The sequence below is a fragment of the Pinus tabuliformis genome, chromosome 8 (assembly GCF_031772625.1).
Source record: "Pinus tabuliformis cultivar Carrire ecotype Pingquan chromosome 8, CPIR1, whole genome shotgun sequence".
Lineage (NCBI taxonomy): Eukaryota > Viridiplantae > Streptophyta > Pinopsida > Pinales > Pinaceae > Pinus > Pinus tabuliformis.
Window position 1 is genome coordinate 1812611366 of NC_142294.1, and position 7178 is coordinate 1812618543.

A 7178-nucleotide genomic window follows, 5' to 3' on the forward strand; every position below is an offset into this window, starting at 1 on the left:
CAAGAATGTTGCATACCTTAATGGGTTCGAGCAAGGAAGTTGGATGGCATATTTTTGGTTCTATTCTGGAAGATAAAGCTTAAGAGAGGTTGCTCATGAGAATTTGGGTTTGTGATTTCAGTGGTGTCTCTATATGAAAGTCGCATCAAATTCTAAAATAGCAAAGCGGATTGAGACCAACTTGTCTTGTGATGGTTAGTAGGCCGCAAGTCTTGTCATAAATACCAACACAAATGGAGGAGGTCCCACACTGGAATTTAGGGCCAAGACAAAAGTAGACGCAGGCATAATATTGACTGAGGTAACCCTAGTTTGAGGGTCGTAGAGATCTGAAATGCATGTCAATATTCAATCAAATAAATGCCCAGAATCTATGGATCCATATGATCTAGTTCGAGTCTCGTATAGAGGTAAGAGTTGTCGTTTTTTCTATGCATGGATAGGGTTTTTTCTAAATAAACTATAACATAAGTATAATTCCCTAGTTAGGACGGTTTCCTAGAATGTTTATTCCATAAGGTATGCCCTTAATACTGTGAAAAATATTCATAGAAGAATAGGGGTTGTGACCCTTAGAGCAAGGTGTATCTTTGCAGTATAGACCGCAGATATGGAAGATGGTTTGCAGAAGTATGTGTGGAGATAGCAGATCCAAAGGACGGTGGAACCTGAGTAGAAGATTCAGCAGAAGAAATATTCCATATGAAGAATGGATTGACAAGAAGAGGAGTTGATTTTCGTGGATTGTCCATAGAGTTTTAGACAGAGATCTGAAGTACCCTATAAACAATTAGTCAATGGACTGTTAGTCGTTGATTTGTTAGAAGGATGATAAGAGGAGTATTTCATATATGTTCATAGATTGGACAACAAAGAAATTGGTACACAAGAAAAGTGATTTTGAGAGGACTTAAATAATCGTTACATGGCAGATTTGAAGAGCCCTAGATGAGGGAAATATTGTGGGCCCTAGATTAGTAAAATAATTATCTATGGTTGGGAAGATTTATGGCGGTCCAAGTACAATTGGAGGGTTGTTAGGTGACTATCAAAGAAGAGCCCTAAGTATTGTACTTGTGAACGACAACAAGACTGGTAGAAGGGAATGTGTATAGGGCCTAGGGATGTGCAAACTTTGAAGGACTAAAGTAGCAGTCAAGTGGGCTAGCCAACTAGCCCTAATTCATTGTATTATAAAGGACTGATTCAGTGAGAATAAGGGAAACCTACATAGCCCTAGACTTGCTATCTTGGAGTCATAATATGGAAAAAGTGGGAATATCAAAGATTTGTTCACAAACAGAGTTGTGAATAGTTGATTGAAGACCCTAAGTGTTGCAGACCTTGAAGGATAAAGGAGGAAGCTAGAGGGTACAGTCTTTTGAGCCGATTTCAATAACCTAAAAGAGTTGAGCTCATTGATAGAGGTAGATTGAGGAGTTGCATAATGGGAGGAAAGAGTACCTACCATATGTGTTCAAGACACATGGATTGAAAGGGTTTTGTGTGGCCACCATCAGCAAGTAGTTCAAGTGTTGTCTTTTTCAGGATAGATTGGTTTTTAAAGGACTAACTCCAAGCCCTAGTTGTATTCCTTATATCAATGTGATTGTAAAGGGACACGATCCCTGGTACAGGATCTCTAGCCTATTGTATTATAGTTTGTAATATAATGAAGAAGGGTTTGAAAATTTTAAAAAATATCATGTGCACTAGTTTATTCTTTGATGTGTGTAGATTTCGTTGTGCATTAAAGTAGATGTGTTGTGGCACTTGAGTGTGTTTGCATCAAATATTCTCAGACCAAAACTCTCATGTGTCATGGAAATTCAACATATGCCTTGTTCACCTAAGAACTACCTATAACTCATCTTAGGCTACTCATGTCCAATCTCAACTCATCCCACTTAACAAGTTACCAAGACAAGGCTCACATCCATCCATGGAAGAAGCAACATAGTTTACATCTTGACATGCCATATCACCAGGAATGTCTTAGAATTCCTTGGCATTATGTAGCACGTGCTATCATCCTTACATTCCTTGGCATGCTTTGGCACTCCCTAACACACACTACCACTCCCTGACATGCCCTATCACTCTAGCATGCCTTAGCACTGCCTAACATATAACCTTATCACTACCTCCTTAGCACACCTAGAACTCACTGACACTCCCTATCACACACTCTTATTTGTTCATTTCCATGCATTTTGAACTAGTTCTTCCTTTTGTTTCCATGGCACTCCCTAACAGTCCCTGGCACGCATTCACACACCTTGACACTTGGCACATGTTGGCATGTTGCCCTGGCACTCTAGCATTCCTTGGCACTACCTAGCATACCTTGTCACTCCCTCCTTAGCACACCTATAACTCACTGACACTCCCTGTCACACACTCTTATTCATTCAATTACATGCATGTAATACTAGTGCTCCCTTGCTTTCCCTAGAAATCCAAAACACTCCCTGGCATGCATTGGAACACTGTGGCACCTAACAAATCTTGGTGTGTTTCCCTGGCCTCTAGCATGCCTTAACAATGCCTAACATACCTTGTCACTCCCTCCTTAGCACACCCAAAACTCACTAACACTTCCTGTCATAAACTCTTATTCATTCATTTCCATGCATTAATTTGACCTAGTTCTCCCTTGTGTTTCCTTGGCACTCCCTAACACTTCCTAGAACGTGTTGGCACACCCTCGCACCTGGCACATCTTGGTCGCATGATGTCCTGACACCCTAACATGCCTTAGCACTACCTAGCATACCATGTAACTCCCTCCTTAACACACCTGGAACTCACTGACACTCCCTGTCACACACTCTTATTCATTCATTTCCATGCATTTTGACCTAGTTCTCCCTCGAGTTTCCCTAGCACTCACTAACACTCCTTAGCACACCTTGGAACTTGGTAAATCTTGGCATGCTTCCTTAGCACTCTAGCATGGCTTGGCACTTCCTAGCATACTTTTCCACTCCCTCCTTAGCACATTGGAACTTTCTAACACTCCATATCACGCACACTTATTCATCCATTTCCATGTAATTGAAATTAGTGCTCCCTTGTGTTTCCCTGACAATCCCTAGCATGTGTTGGTGCCACACCCTAACACTTGACACATCTTGGTGTGACTTAGAAATTCATATGTCTTGTCATGCCTAACATGCCTTGGAACTGTCTAGTATGTGCTAGCACTTCTTGGCATTCCCTAGCACACCTTGGCACTCCCTAGTTTTCATGCCCTTATAGATAGCCTTACTTTCTTTGTGACTTGGGAACCCAACCAAATCATTGAAAAATAGAGTTGTGCCTAGCGCAAAGTCTCCCTTTCTCTAAAACTTCTTTTTCCACCCCCTTATCACAATCGTAGGTTTTCCTCCTACAAGTCCTATTCTAAAATCCTCCTAACACACTATGTCCTTGGGACACCTAGAATTCACTGGTGCTCCCTAGCACACACTCTGATCCGTTCATTTCCATGCATTTTGACCTAGTTCTCCCTTGTGATGCCTTGACACTCCTTAGAATTCATTGAGATTGCCTGGAATTTGTTAGCAGACCTTTTCATTCCTTGGAACTTCTTAGCTATCATGCCCTCACAACTACCCTTACTTTTTTTGCAACTTCAGAACCCAACCAAAACCTACCTCGACTACAACAGCTTGACCAAGTTACAATTAATACAACTAGACTATTCCTTATTCACCTAAGAACTTCCTATAACTCATCTTATGATACTCATGTCGAATCTCAAATCATACAGCTTAACAATTTACAAAGACAAGGCTCGCATCCAACTATGGTTGTAAAATAGCTAAGCAACATAGTTTGCATTTTGACATGCCATAAAACCTTAAATATCTAACAATCCCTTGGAACTATGTGGCACGTGTTAGCATCCCTTGAATTCCTTGACATGCTTTGGCACTCCCTAACACCTAGCACACCTAAAAATCATGTTTGATTGCAAAGGATCCTAGCAAAGAAAGTGGGCTTTCTCTGTGTCCTCAACATCAAAGATGATGCATGTGTTGGGGTTTCAAACACCCACAACATCGGGTAAGAAAAAGGAATCTGATCTCTCTCCTACAAGTCCTTCGACTCCTACCATCATGGGTTCAACTGTCTCAGTTAGACAGCTAAGGTTGGTGTATTGTAATGAGAATGGAAAAATTAGAATGGACCTTGAGGCCTCGGTACTCTTCATCTAGTCAAAGGGCCTATTAATGTCATTTTTGTCTGCATCCAGGCACGTTAAGGGAAGAGATTCATTTTAAATCAGGTTTGTGGAAAAAATATTTTGTGGAAGATATTTGTTTTCTGTGGAGGAAGACATAGTAACATTTTTTATTAAATTTGAATAACAATAATATTTACTTTGTATCTCATGTAACTCATACAAAAAGTGGGGTAATAGTGGGCATGTAGCATCAAGCTCGACTCCTTTTAATCCAAATTTATGCATGAAAACCTTCATGTCACTTGTGCCACAAAGCTTTCGTTGTAGAGTGTGGAGTTATCACCTACCTCTGCATGGCACAAGCTACACATACCTTTCGACTTGGGATTTTCACCTTTTGTCCATTATTTGTGTGGAGTTTGGGACAGCAAGCTTCACATACTTTATTTCCATACATCTATGTGAGTGTAACTCTGCACATTTTCTTTGCCTCAACCAATATCAAAAGCATTTGTGAGCTTCTCTCAAGGCACAAATACATGCTTCAAGCATGGAAATTAGCAAAGTTTCTAAAGCAGAAAATAACCATGGAATTAACCTCTGCCATTTCAAATCTTTCAGGATTCTATTGAGAGTTTTTTAGAGACAACTATTAAATGGGCCTCTTTTTTGCCCATTTTCTTAATATAAGGTGCATCTCTTATTACATTTCTAATCAAGAGATTTACATCAAATATTGGATCAAAGGGCCAAGGACTCTGCATAAATTCTTCCTTTTCCAATAGAAGAATAAATGGTTAACATGTCAACTTGGCTCCAATGTCTTGGGAATTAATCACTGTTATGAAAAATGACTTCTCTTGTTTGAATCTACAAATCTATTTAAGCTTTGAAAATGGATTTTCCTCCAAATGGATCTTGGATGGGTTCTTATTAAAGGATTCTCTATATCTCCTCCACTAGAATGAATGGCTTGTATGTTCAAAAGTATAACAGAGTTCCCTTCTGTGAAGCTTGATCATCCCATTGTCACCAGGAGCTCCTCCTTTTCCCCAAATTGGACCTAAAATAACAATGAGTACTCAATTATGATTCAGTCTGAGAAATCATGAGTGACACTACAACTTAAGAGGGCATCCTCCATCATCATTTGCTTTCAAGTCTTAACAAGTCACAAAAATTCCTAACCATCCTACATTGTGCATACAATCTTTATCCTTTAAACTTTGATTGAATATCTTCCATACAGAAACTTGGAATTTAAAGGAATCTTTGTGATCCAGGTGGATCTAGACATACGCAGAAGTCTAAGAGGACTCAGAAAGGGTCAAAATTCAAAATGGTCATATTTCTCCCAAACTAGCACCAGATCAAATTGCTCGTCACCTTGATTCAAACGGTGCAAACGACACTCAAATCCAAGCTCATATGAGGGAGAACAAGCCAGTCAAATTTGGCAGTGGGCTAGGTTTAAGTGTCCTACAAATTCACTGTCAACCGACATGGGAACCAAGCTCCCGAAAGCAAGCGAATTTGTTGGATACTTAATTTGTCTAATATCCCTTATATTAGACAAATTCAAAAAAGTACTTATTAGTTATAAAAAAAAAATTAAAAATATATATATTTTATGGGGTGGCGAGCCACCAACCCCACCACCCCCCCCAACAACCAACATATATTAAAAAAAAAACAAATTTTAATTATGGGCTGAAGGGCCATGACTCTCGTCGGGCCCCCTCAACCACCGTATTACATTAACATAAATGGGGTGGGCAGGCCACCTCCGGTGGACCCGGCCCACACCTCCCACCCACTAAACAAACAATGACCATATATATTTGGGCCGGCAGAAATTGAACACGCCTGGCCACGTGGTCAGCCTGCTTCACGGGCGGCCCAACCAAACAATACACCAACCCAAAAAAACTTGTGACGGTACAACAACTCAACCACACCATTTAATACAATGTGCCATAAATGTAATGGGTTGTTGGGCAGGCCCAACCCATATCAAAACTTAAAACAAAAATCCGCACCCATAATAGTTTGCCAAGTGCGGGGATCGGCGGGGTTGGAACCCCCGACCTCCCACATCGTCGCCTTTGCGCTTAACCAACAGGCCAATGGCCTTTTCATTGATATTTCCACTCGGGAAGAGTACATAAACCCTCATTTGCTCAATGCACGGAGGCCAAGGAGAGTGTGGAAACCGAGACATATTTTTTAATTAAATTTTGCAGGTGGAACCATGAGCCTAGAGAAGAGGCAGGCAGAACCATGATTGAGCCAAATTTTCAGGGGGGTGAAATTTTGCCAGTGTCCAAATTGGACAAACTTTATGTCGATCCTAAACCTCTCAGTGACACAAACTTGATGGCGTAGATAGAATTTTGATTTGAGCAGCATATTTTCAGATGACCCGGAGGAGGGAATCTTTGAGGAATCTAGGGGGAATCTAAAAGATTCATGTAGCCCGAGATTTTCACTTTGTTAGAATTCATAAATTTTACAGTAAATTTTACACTATTCGATGCCACAAATCTAATGGTGTAATCATATTTTCCATTTGATCATTTCATTTTTTTCAAAGTGGAGTGCAGGTTTCAACATTCAATGTGTGAGAAATCATTTCCATGAGATTCGACGCCACAAGATTGATGGTGCAGCCAGATCCAGTGTTTTATCATCATCTTCTTCAGATAACTCCTTGATGTGAGGTATATGCAGTGTGGTCATTTACTTCTTTGTCTCTTTGCTTGTCAAGATGCATTGTGATGTATAGATCCCTATTTGATGTTTGATGTGGGATCTTGTTTTGTTCTTGATGTGAGATGTACTTATTGTCATATTTTGGTTGAGATCCCTTTGTCGTCATGTTAACGGGATACTCATGTTGTAGCCATGTACGTTTGAATTGAGATCCCTTTGATGCCATGTTGGTGGGATGCTCATTATTAACATACGTGAAGTTATGTCATGCTGA